The following is an 11924-nucleotide window of genomic DNA, read 5'->3' on the forward strand; positions in this document are numbered from 1 at the left end:
TCAAAGATCATGCAATCATCACTAGCATTTATATTTTATCACATCGCATTATTATTTTTCTTCTCAACCCCTCTGCTCCTTTAGATTATCATTGAATGTATGCTCTGTGACTTGCCAGAATTCTGGATCCTGTCACATCAGAAACTCATGGTGATCTAGTCCGCTTTCTTGTTATTATTACATTAGCATAATTACATTTGCTTTTCTAGATATCCTTCGGACGTATGCTCTGTAGCTTGCCGGAATCCCAGATCTTGCTACATCAAAAATCTGAGTGTGCATACCTAGTCCCACTTCGACTACATCATCTTGTCTCTTAATATTACTTTATCACACGGAGTAGAGACCGTACACTTGTACGGGCAGAGAGGGTGCTTAACATCTTCACTCTTTGTAACCAAGATCCCTTAATACACACACACGCACCCCCACAAACATCCTACACACCCCACACTCACCTTGACCCTGTAGTGAATTTCAGCACCTATCGGGGCTTGAACCCAAGACTTTATGCTGAGGCTCCCGAGAATTTACAAATGACCAACATGGATTTGGGACCATGGCAGATATACAGTAAGACCGATGAGATGGACAACCTGAATCTTGCACCCAACCATGATCAAACATGAATCTTGCATGAAAAATCACATTTCTCTAACATATGCCAAAGATTTATAATTTTATTTTTCTTAATGTAACTTCAGTGCTCTTAGAGCCCAAGTTTCAGTTCTTCTACTTGTATTGGGACATTTAAATAATGCAATCCATTGATCTAAACTGTTCATTAGGTCGAACAGACATTTGATGGGCTACAGTGAAAATTTTCATCAAATTGACATTCTTCACAATCTGATCAACTACCATTAATATGGACGGTTGCGATGACAACAAAAATAGGTCCAGTCCATAATTTGATCCATCTATTTGATTGGGACCAACATGGATAGCTTATAAATTACTTTTGTTAGGCAATCCTATCCCATCCATAGCTTCAAAAAGGATGGCTACAAAAGATAAGGCCATGTCAAAGATGGATTGGATCGTCTGATTAGAGTAAATTTTTTTGTTGTAGATCATAAAATGGGTTCTTGACTTGATGGACAGTTCAGATCCATCAAAGGGATTGTCCAAGTGATCTGATGAAACTAAGTGCACCATGAGCATTTCTCATCATGTGAAATGGCTAAAAATCCATCTAGTGTGATAAGTTAGGTGTAGGTATTATTTCAACGTGATTCTATGTATAAGATTCTCTTCCTCTCTTCTGAATTGCCGAGCTCAAAAAAGACAGATAAAAAAGGAAAAAGAAAAAAAAGAAAAAAAAAGAAAGAAAGAAAAAAAAGAAAAGAAAAGGTATATGTTCGTCTTTAAAAATTAAATATATAATACAATCAGGCATCAGCTTGCTCTGTAGACCGGACACAGATGCCTGCTATATGGGGTTCACCGTTATGTTTGAGAGAAATCCACACCGTTCAACCGTTTTTACAGATCATTTTAGGATATAAATCCCAAAATTAGGTGGATCAAAGACTCAAGGGGGATATACCAGAGGGAAATCTGGGAAAGAGTTTCCTACTGTTGAAACCTTCCTGGGATCTAACTTGATGTTTATATGCCATCCAAACCGTGTATAAGGTCATTCCCGGTAGGATGAAGTGAAAACACCAAAAACTTAACCTGATATGAAACTTTGTGGTCATACGGTTTCAAATGGTGGTCACCGAATCCCAACTCTTTCCTCACGTGCATCCCATTTGACTTTTGTATCCACCTGATTTTTGGTCCCATCTCCTAAAATTAGCTCTAAAAACGGATGGACGGTGTGGATTTCTCACAAACACCACAGTGGATCCCACCTAGCATTCTGGGAACTCTCCCCAGTATACGAGCCAGCATGCACAGCACGGATATTGAGTAATCGGTTCAGCCAGGGAATGGATATAACAGGGCATGGCAGGTGAATTTGCTTGGTCTGAGACACTTATGTGAGAAAGGAAAATTTACATCTCCCATACTAGTCTTTTATGTTCGTGATATTTGCAGTTGAATGTGATTAATAATTTTAATTTTATTTCATAGGTTCTATAAAATTCTATCTCTCCATCTATGATATGGCAAAAGAATTGAAATATTGATCTGCTTGAGATGCTGGAGGAAATTGAAATGGTAAAAACTCATATATAACTTATTAAAACTATTTAATTGGTAATGCACGAATATTATATATGAGTCGAGTATTTGTTTTAAGACAAATAAAAGCAGCAGAAATTAAATTAAAGGATTGGTTCACTTCCATATTAACGCGAGGTTATGAAGTATCTAAGGATTGGTGGGAATTTGTACACATGTATGAAGGGAGTTTTTTGAGAACGCTTTATCTCGATATCATCTTTTGTCGAGAATATATAAAAATATCGGGAATAGAAATTGGGGATAATGATGAAGAATAGGAAGAAGATACATCTAATGAAGATGATGATGATGAGTGGAAAGAAGATACATCTAGTAAAGATAATGATGAAGAGTGGGAAGAAGATACATCTAGTGAAGATGGGAGAGGAGAAGATGGGTCTGGAGGAGATGACTAATATGAGTTGATGAAGGACATGAGATTTACTTTGTAGTTTGATATTAAGAGAAAAGATAACAAGGCTGAGAAATTATATGAACTGTAGCCCACATGTTTCAAAGTGTGTCAGTGGTCACATAATCCAAATATTGTTCTGTTACATCGTGTATGGATTTTGCATTTAAGAAAAAAAAAAACCTTGGAAGGGCAATATATATTTATAAAATCAAATCATTCAATACAAGGTAGTATACACCACTTGTAATGAACTTGCATTTCATTCGCAAGCATAGGGTTTGCATATTTTTTTTATATAGTCATTATTTTCCAACCATTCTTATTTTACAGGGTTTGAGGAAGTGCTGAAATTTCTTGAACTGTCATTTCCAGATGTTGCTAGGGTGGAAGAAGAAGAAGAAAGGTTGACAAATGCTGAAGAATATTACAAAGTTGGGAGAGAAGATGATAATGAAAGAGATGGGGGAGGAAATGACGATGAAGATGGAGAATGTAAATTTTATATTAATTAGTTAGTTTTCTTATAAAATTCATTACTTAATATTTTTGAGCAAATATTATTTACCCAATAACACATTCAACATCATGAAACCCTGACTGAATATGTGAAAAAATTTATAAAAATAAAATGACACTTGTAAAGCGGCAAAAAAATTAAAGTTTATTGGAACTTCAATGAGTAAACATGTGAGATCCAACGATAGGCGATAATATCAATTTGTCAATAATCTTTAGTAATTGGCAATTATATCTGTACTGGGTGTCATAATGATCACTATTTCGCGCCATTTCTTAGCATTGCTACTATTGCGATTATCGTTCTGTTGTCGAGTCTTTATCCATGACACTTTTCCATTGTATCAAAGTTTTTCTTTTATCTTCAATCGAGTCTAAGTTTTATTGATTATTTTTCCTTGAGTTTTGGTGAGTTTTTTCGAGTAGGGGTTTTCTTGAGTTTTGACCAATTCATAACCTGAATGAGTTTTTCTCGAGCCTTGGTGAAATCTAGTTGAGTAGATTCAACTTGGGTGAGTTAATAGTGTTTTTTTTTTTTTTTTTCATGTTTCTAAATAATGCTTATGCTCATTATTACTCCGTTAAAATTCTATACAGAGTGATATAAAACGCCTCCTACACTTTTTCTTCTCTAGTAAAGGAGCTATGTGTGTGGTAGAATGCAAACGAATATTGGACATGGTTTATCCAAGCATGACAGGAACCATCGACCCAACCACCCAAGTACCTAGTGAAACCAGAAATCGTGACCAGCAAGGGATGCAGATACCTCTCTCTAGGAAAAATGAATTCATTAGGACGATGATCAACAATCAATCTGCAGTGATCAACAACCAATCTGTGACGGTACTAAGGCAAGGTGGGATCAAATTCAAATTGAATCCCTCCCATAACATCAATGAGATTTCCTTCAGTGAAGGAAAATTAAATTGTCCCGGAATCGTCATTGAGAACAACTCAGAATCAATGATTATAAACCTCATTGCGTTGGATCACCCTTGTTTGTGATCTACCCAAGGCCCAAAATTTTCAAATTTTAGCAAAACAATGTATTTCAATGGGCTTATTAGAATCATTCAGTTAAACATCACATATGTGCACTAATTTAGTATATTAAGGATAATAGAAGATATTATATATGTTATTGTGAATATATTGAAATATGCATTCCCATTATTCTCATTTACTCTTATCCAAAGATTTCAAATGTTTGTTGCCAAAATTTGCCAACTTTGCCCCGAATCAGCCTGATTTTTGGGATCAATGCTAAGCAAGGGGTGATGCATCTGCTGGATGGTGTGGATCTCATGCAGGTGAAGTAGGTTCCCCTATCTTGGAGAAACCCACGCAAGGTGTTCAAGCATTTTCCTCACCAAGAATTCAAGCCAAGGATAAGATGATTGGGATCTTCCGTTTGGGAATTTTTTTGGGATGGTAATCCATGATGAGGCCATCAGATCAACGGCTCTGATAAACTAAGCTTGGGCTTCACATGTGGAAATTCAAGAGTGGGTGTTTGCAAATGTGTGGTAGACTCACAAGAGTTTCAACGTGGTGTGAGTGCCATGATTTGGTGATCGAAACCATTGATTTCATGGCCCACGTCATGGATGGGTAAGTGCCCAAAAAATCTCCCAATTTGGGTGACTTTAAGCCTTTAATCATTGGTTTAAACATGGGTGGTCAGGGGACAAACGCTACAAACGGTCCAGAAAACACGCCAAAGATTGGATGGCTAGGATCTTTCCATTAAAGAGATTTTTTATGTCATCCCCACCGGTACATGTGCCTATGTGTCCCATCTCTGAAGGAGCAATAGCACTGATCGGATGATCCTTTTTATGACCGTTCAGTTGATCTCCACATAATAAATGTTTAGCCGTCTAATTTCAATGGGCAAAATTGACGGTTGAGATTGTGGAGTAATGTGATTTTCTGGCCTGGACGCTCCCACAGCGATGACCACACTTGTTAGTATTTATGATTGTGCTTGTATGGATGATTGAGAGAGCACAGAACTTTGCATGCACGTGCACCTGTTCTCTTCTCAATCTGGTTTACACACAAAATGGGCCCCACAGCCTACCATTACCCAGAACCGTTAAAATGGAATTGATTAAGGCATCACATCGCTTCATGAGCAGCTCACCTTCGTGGCTGATTGAACAATCCTGGCCACTGATTCATGGACACCTTGTTGAAATATGACCATTGCATAACCGTCCAATAATCTGGATGGTAAGATAATCAATCGTATGGTAGTGGATTGATGCCCACCATTGAAACTTTTCTAGGGCCCACCATGATGTTTATTTACCATCCAACCTGTTAATGAGGTCACATAGGCTTGGATGAAGGGAAAACACAAATTTCAGCTTGATCCAAAAATTCTGTGGCTCACAAGAAGCTTTAATGGTGAGTATTTAATACCTACCGTGTGGTCCACTTGAGCTTTGGAATTGCCTCATTTTGGGATTCATTCACAAGAATGATCTGAATAAAAACGTATGAACGGCATGGATAAAACCCATACATCACGGTGGGCCCACATCACTGGAACTGTTGAGGCCTTCTTTAATTAGATGTAGTAAAGGCCCATTCGGGGCCACCATGTATGTGAGATCCAAGCCATTCATCAGATTGGTCCGAGCGTTATTACTTTATGGTTGGAAATTTTGATGGTCATCAAATAAACATCATTAATTCTACTCAACCATCCATTTTTCCTTTGAGTGTGGCCCACTTGATGAACCAACCAACATGATTTTCATGGTCATGGCGGATATAAATTAGGACGGACTAGATGGACAGACAAACATCTTGCATGACAAAGCAAACATTCATTTATTTGTTATTCTTAATCTATTATATAAAATAACCAAAAATACAAGAAGCATGATAAGTTAGGTCTAAGCATTCTTTCAGCATGATAATCTACCTATGAAATCTTCTCGAGTTTGATGAATTACCCCGCTCGAAGAAGATAAAACAGAAGTGTAATCAGTGTTTTGTTTTCCTCCATGGTGTGTTTGTTTGCAAAAACTATCATTTCAAGATCTTTTCGCACTAAATTAGTTTTATTAATCATGAAGTTTCATGATTTTTAATAAATTAAAACAGTACAAACTGTTTGAGATGTTGGAGTAAATTAAAGCGATTCAGCAATATCTTTATTCTACTTAAATGGGTTTTAATTCAAAATAGATTCTAATTCAAAGAATAATGATTGGATCCATCATAGCTTCTTTTTCCTTTCTTGGGGCATTGTTGCTTAACATGGCTAAGCTTGGGGCATTGTGTTTTAATTCAATGGGTTTTTCCAATGACAGAGTATGATGGGTCTACATAGCTTAGGTGTTTTTCCAATCTATGCCAAAACACACTCATCTATTAAAAGATAATTATTGTTAGTGCAGGTTCATCCATTAGGCAAATGCTGATACCTTACCATTTTCATGTATAAAGTCTATTTTAGATTCTGTAAACAATGCGTGGAAGAAAATGAAAGACGGCTTAAAACTAAACTCCTAAAATCGTGACTGTGCATGCCATAGTGAGATTTCACCCCCTATTGGTTTTTAACCCTAGACCTTGTGTTGAAACTCCCTAGAGTCTACCACTCGGGCAAGGACTGGAGCTCCCTAAAATTGTGACTTACTAAAATAGTAAACTTATTATTTATAGACTATCATGATTTCTAATAGACTACATGGTTTTCAACAAAAAATGGTAAGCTTAACCATGTTATTCTCCTAAATTTCCTAAGCACTTTTCGTGCGGTACACAAACTCCTAGAGCTCAAATGATGAAGATTACCATCAGACTAAAACTTACTAAAAATAGTATTTTAAAAAAAGGATTTTTGACTGTCAGAATCTTGCAAATTCGGCGTGGGCAACCTGGCTTAGCGGGATGGTTGGCTAAATTAGCTTCTCCTACCCTAAAATCATATATGGTACGTCGAATAACGAATCCCAATTTGCTAGACATGCCCGTTTTAAGGTTCTGACAATCCATATCAATTTCGCCTCCAATCAGGCCTTCTCTAGTCCATCTTGGCCATGAAATTATCCGCGACCCACTCTACCTCAGAAGTCCTCTGCAACTTGTTAGAGTCAAGTCAGACTCTATGGCGACGGTCCGATTCTCCAAGTGTTTTCAACCATGACCAATTTACTAATAAATCACACATGGCTACATATTTAATTGAAAATGAGGTTTCACCCAAAAATGTCCTTGGAAACTAATATAAACTGTTTGGGCTTCATTGCTTGGACCTAAGCCCAGTGTACAATTTCAGCAGGCCTCCATGCATTTCAAAGACAAGTTCCTGTCAATGGTGTATGTGGGCTTCTTGAATCACCCCAAAGTCTGATTTTTGGGCCTTAGAATCACATTGGGCTGCACAGCCCATTAACTGCCCTTGAGTCATGGTTTTAAGACTCGGTCGAGTCTGATTAGATTTGTTTGAGTCAACTTAGACTCAGCCGAACCCTATCTGGTTCAATGCGACAATCGCTCCCCAATCATCCTTGCTTTAGTCAACTCGGGTGGATTCAACCCCAACTCAACTCTGGCCCTGACTCGACTCGGGACTGAATGAGTTGCCCAGTCTCTTAACCATGCCGAGGTTGGTCTAACCCATCAAATACTTACGAAACTAGAGTTTTTTTGGACACCCTAGTTGATGGGCTAGTTGTAAAAATTCCACGATTTCGGCTGGTTCCCACACCCACGAAATGCATGCTCCCTCAATTTCAGCATGCAAGTAAGATAGGATAGAATGAAGACAGTGGACCTGCTGAAAGTATTGTAATGATCTTCTTTAGAGAAAGTTTTTGACTTGATGAATAAGGCATCCATCTGATGGACCCATGTATTAATGGTTCATGGCCCACAATGACATTATTCAAACCATACTTGTACATTTCCTTTTTTATTTGCACAGTAGCTATCATGTCATTGGTCTAGCTGTAGACTGTGATGTATAGATGGTGGGATGCATGTGGGCCATCGATTGCCATGCGCATGGGGGTATATCGATTGAATGAGAGTTCGATACCAAAATACCACTCACATTCTGGACCCCACTTGATGCGATCTCAAGGCCCTTCATGTAAATGAGAAAACGCTACGGACTTTAGAGTCCTGGCTACATGCACATGCAGTACATGTACAGAAGATTCATGCCATTCATCAAGTTGGGCCCACCATAATACTTCTGGCTATGCTGTTCGAGTTACACACCTTGTTGAATGTGAACCCATGTTTATTTCTCATTAACCATCCATTTTTTTCTCTTATGAGTGTCGCCCACTTGCTTGTGTGTGTGTGTAATGCTCAACTGTGCACCTATGCATGTGCGCACCTTTGCACACGTGTTATAGGCGTCTAATCCGAACAGTCTATATGATGCGAAATCCCACGAAACTCTGTGGACAAATTTTCATCCTAATCTAAAAGTCCGGTGGGCCATAGCAAAGAGAAATGCAAATCAAGGGAGGAAATTGTTTTCATTTTTCATGGCCCGCCAAAGTTTTGGATCAAAGTAAAAATTTGGCTAAGGTTTAGTGAGATGCTGCTTCACGTGAACCGTTTAGATTTTGGACTCACATCGTGTATGATGAGTTCTCAAAAAAGTTGTCACGAGTTCCATGCGAACTGGTGTGCATGTCAGCATATATATATATATATATATTGAAATGGTACTATGAGGTCGACCTCATGGGAAGTTTCCATTAGGTTGAGATATGTGGGCCCCACCGTGATGTGTGTAGAACATCTACCCCATTAGTTAGATGCACCATTCCATGGTGGGCCATGGGCTTAAAAATCAAGTCAATTCATAACATGGGTGGGCCACACCAAATACAATAGTTGAGAGGGGTTACTCTCTCACTAAAACATTCATAATCATTTATTGGGCCCATGGAAATGTAGTTCATAAATCCAAACCATCCATTGTATGTGTCCCACTTGGATGAGGGGTCAAACCAAGTTTCAGCCGCATCCAAAACTTACGTGGGCCCCACAAATACTTTTATATGTTTTAGGGCTGTCTTCACATGGTTTTAGATGGGATGGCCCCACCTAAGTTCCGTATACAGTTAATGTTTGAGATATCCCATAACCTAAAGGGGACCCATCAAATACACGGTGTTGATGTTCGACACACATCACGGTGAGGCCCACAAAGCTAGACCTCATGGGAAGTAGAGGTCGACCTCATAGTACCCTTTCCCTGTATATATACACACACACATGCACCCCCACACACGTCCTCCACACCCAACACTCACCCTGTAGTGGATTGCAGAACCTGTCGCGGGCTTGAACCCAAGACCTTGTGTTGAAACTCTGGAGAATTTACAAACGACCAACATGGTTTTGGGACCATGGCAGATGTACAGTAGGACCGATGAAATGGACAACCTGAATCTTGCACCCAACCATGATCAAACATGAGTCTTGCATGAAAAATCACAGTTCTCTAACATATGCCAAAGATTTATAATTTTATTTTTCTTAATGTAACTTCAGTGCTCTTAGAGCCCAAGTTCCAGTTCTTCTACTTGTATTGGGACATTTAAATAATGCAATCCATTGATCTAAACTGTTCATTAGGTCCAACAGACATTTGATGGGCTACAGTGAAAATTTTCATCAAATTGACAATCTTCACAATCTGATCAACTACCATTAATATGGACGGTTGCAATGACAACAAAAATAGGTCCAGTCCATAATTTGATCCATCTATTTGATTGGGACCAACATGGATAGCTTATGAATTACTTTTGTTAGGCAATCCTATCCCATCCATAGCTTCAAAAAGGATGGCTACAAAAGATAAGGCCATGTCAAAGATGGATTGGATCGTCTGATCAGAGTAAAATTTTTTGTGGTAGATCATAAAATGGGTTCTTGACTTGATGGACAGTTCAGATCGATCGAAGGGATTGTCCAAGTGATCTGATGAAACTAAGTGCACCATGAGCATTTCTCATCATGTGAAATGGCTAAAAATCCATTTAGTGTGATAAGTTTGGTGTAGGTATTATTTCAACGTGATTCTATGTATAAGATTCTCTTCCTCTCTTCTGAATTGCCGAGCTCAAAAAAGACAGATAAAAAAGGAAAAAGAAAAAAAGAAAAAAAAAAAGGAAAAAGGAAGAAAAAGAAAAAGAAAAAGAAAAAAAAAGGTATATGCTCGTCTTTAAAAAATTAAATATATAATACAATCAATCATCAACTTGCTAACTGGACCGGGCGCAGATCTCCTGCTAGAGCCTTTCTCAGGAAGTTCGTGCGCTGGTATGCTAGATGGGGCCCACCGTTATGTTTGTGAGAAATCCACACCGTTCAACCGTTTTTACAGATCATTTTAGTATGTAAATCCCAAAATCAGGTGGATCAAAGACTCAAGGGGGCTATACCAATGGAAAATCTGGGAAAGAGTTTGCTACCGTTGAAACCTTTATGGGATCTAACTTGGTGTTTATATGCCATCCAAACCGTGTATAAGGTCATTCCCGGTAGGATGTTGTGAAAACATTGAAAAATTAGCCTGATATGAAACTTTGTTGCCATACGAATGTTTCAAATGGTGGTCACTGAATCCCCACTCTTTCCTCACATGCAGTCCATTTGAGTTTTGTATCCACCTGATTTTTGGTCCCATGCCTAAAATGAGCTCTCAAAACAGATGGACGGTGTGGATTTCTCACAAACACCACAGTAGGTCCCACCTAACATTCCGGGAACTCTTCCCAGTATACGAGCCAGCATGCACAGCAGGGATATTGAGCAATCTGTTCAGCGAGGGAATGGATATAAAAGCGCATGGCAAGTGAATTTGCTTGGTCTGAGACACTTACGTGAGAAATGCAAATTTACATCTCACCTAGCAGGGATGATACTGGTCTTTTATATTGATGATATTTACTGTTGAATGTGATTAATAATTCTAATTTTATTTCATAGGTTCTATAAAATTCTATCTCTGGATCTATGAGATGGCAAAAGAATTGAAACATTGATCTGCTTGAGATGCTGGAGGAAATTGAAATGGTAAAAACTCATATATAGCTTATTAAAAAGTTTTAAATTATATGTTAATTAATTAGTTTTCTTGTAAAATTCACGAATTAATATTTTTGAACAAATATTTTTTATCCAATAACACAATCAACATCATAAAACTCTTACTGAATCTACGAAAAGATTTAGACTAAAAAAAAAAAAAATGTTGTAAATCAGCAAAAAAATTAACTTGAACTTCAATTATTAAATATGTGAGAACTTATAAAGAAAATTGGTCCAAAAACTTTGTGAGTCTTCTAACTTTATTGGATCCCTAGGGTTCAAGTGTACATTGTGGTGCGGATGTGAGTCCGTTAAAAAAAAAAATTCTAACTTTATTTGTAAAACCTATGAAAAAACAGAGCATGTGGCACTGAAAGAAACTGAAATACATGATCCATAGCTCATGCGGTACACTAAGTGAAGATACCTCGTTTCAACACTGAGGTCTTGGTATCGTTTCCTATTGGGGATAAGTAACAGTGGGTTGTGTACTAACAAGCTAACCCAAAAAAGAAAAAAAAAAAAAAGAAAAACAAAGAAAAGAAAAACTGAAATGATTGTTATTTCTATTTTTGAAAATTGTGCACGTGTGGGCTATAAAATTTAGCATACTTTACCCTTGATTTGCATCACTCGCATGAAACAATGAAACATAATTCATCTTTAGCATTGACCCTAATTAATGATATTTATGTAGTGACAGTATCACCTTAGATTCTATGCATCAAAGCCT

The sequence above is a fragment of the Magnolia sinica genome, chromosome 6 (assembly GCF_029962835.1).
Source record: "Magnolia sinica isolate HGM2019 chromosome 6, MsV1, whole genome shotgun sequence".
NCBI lineage: Eukaryota > Viridiplantae > Streptophyta > Magnoliopsida > Magnoliales > Magnoliaceae > Magnolia > Magnolia sinica.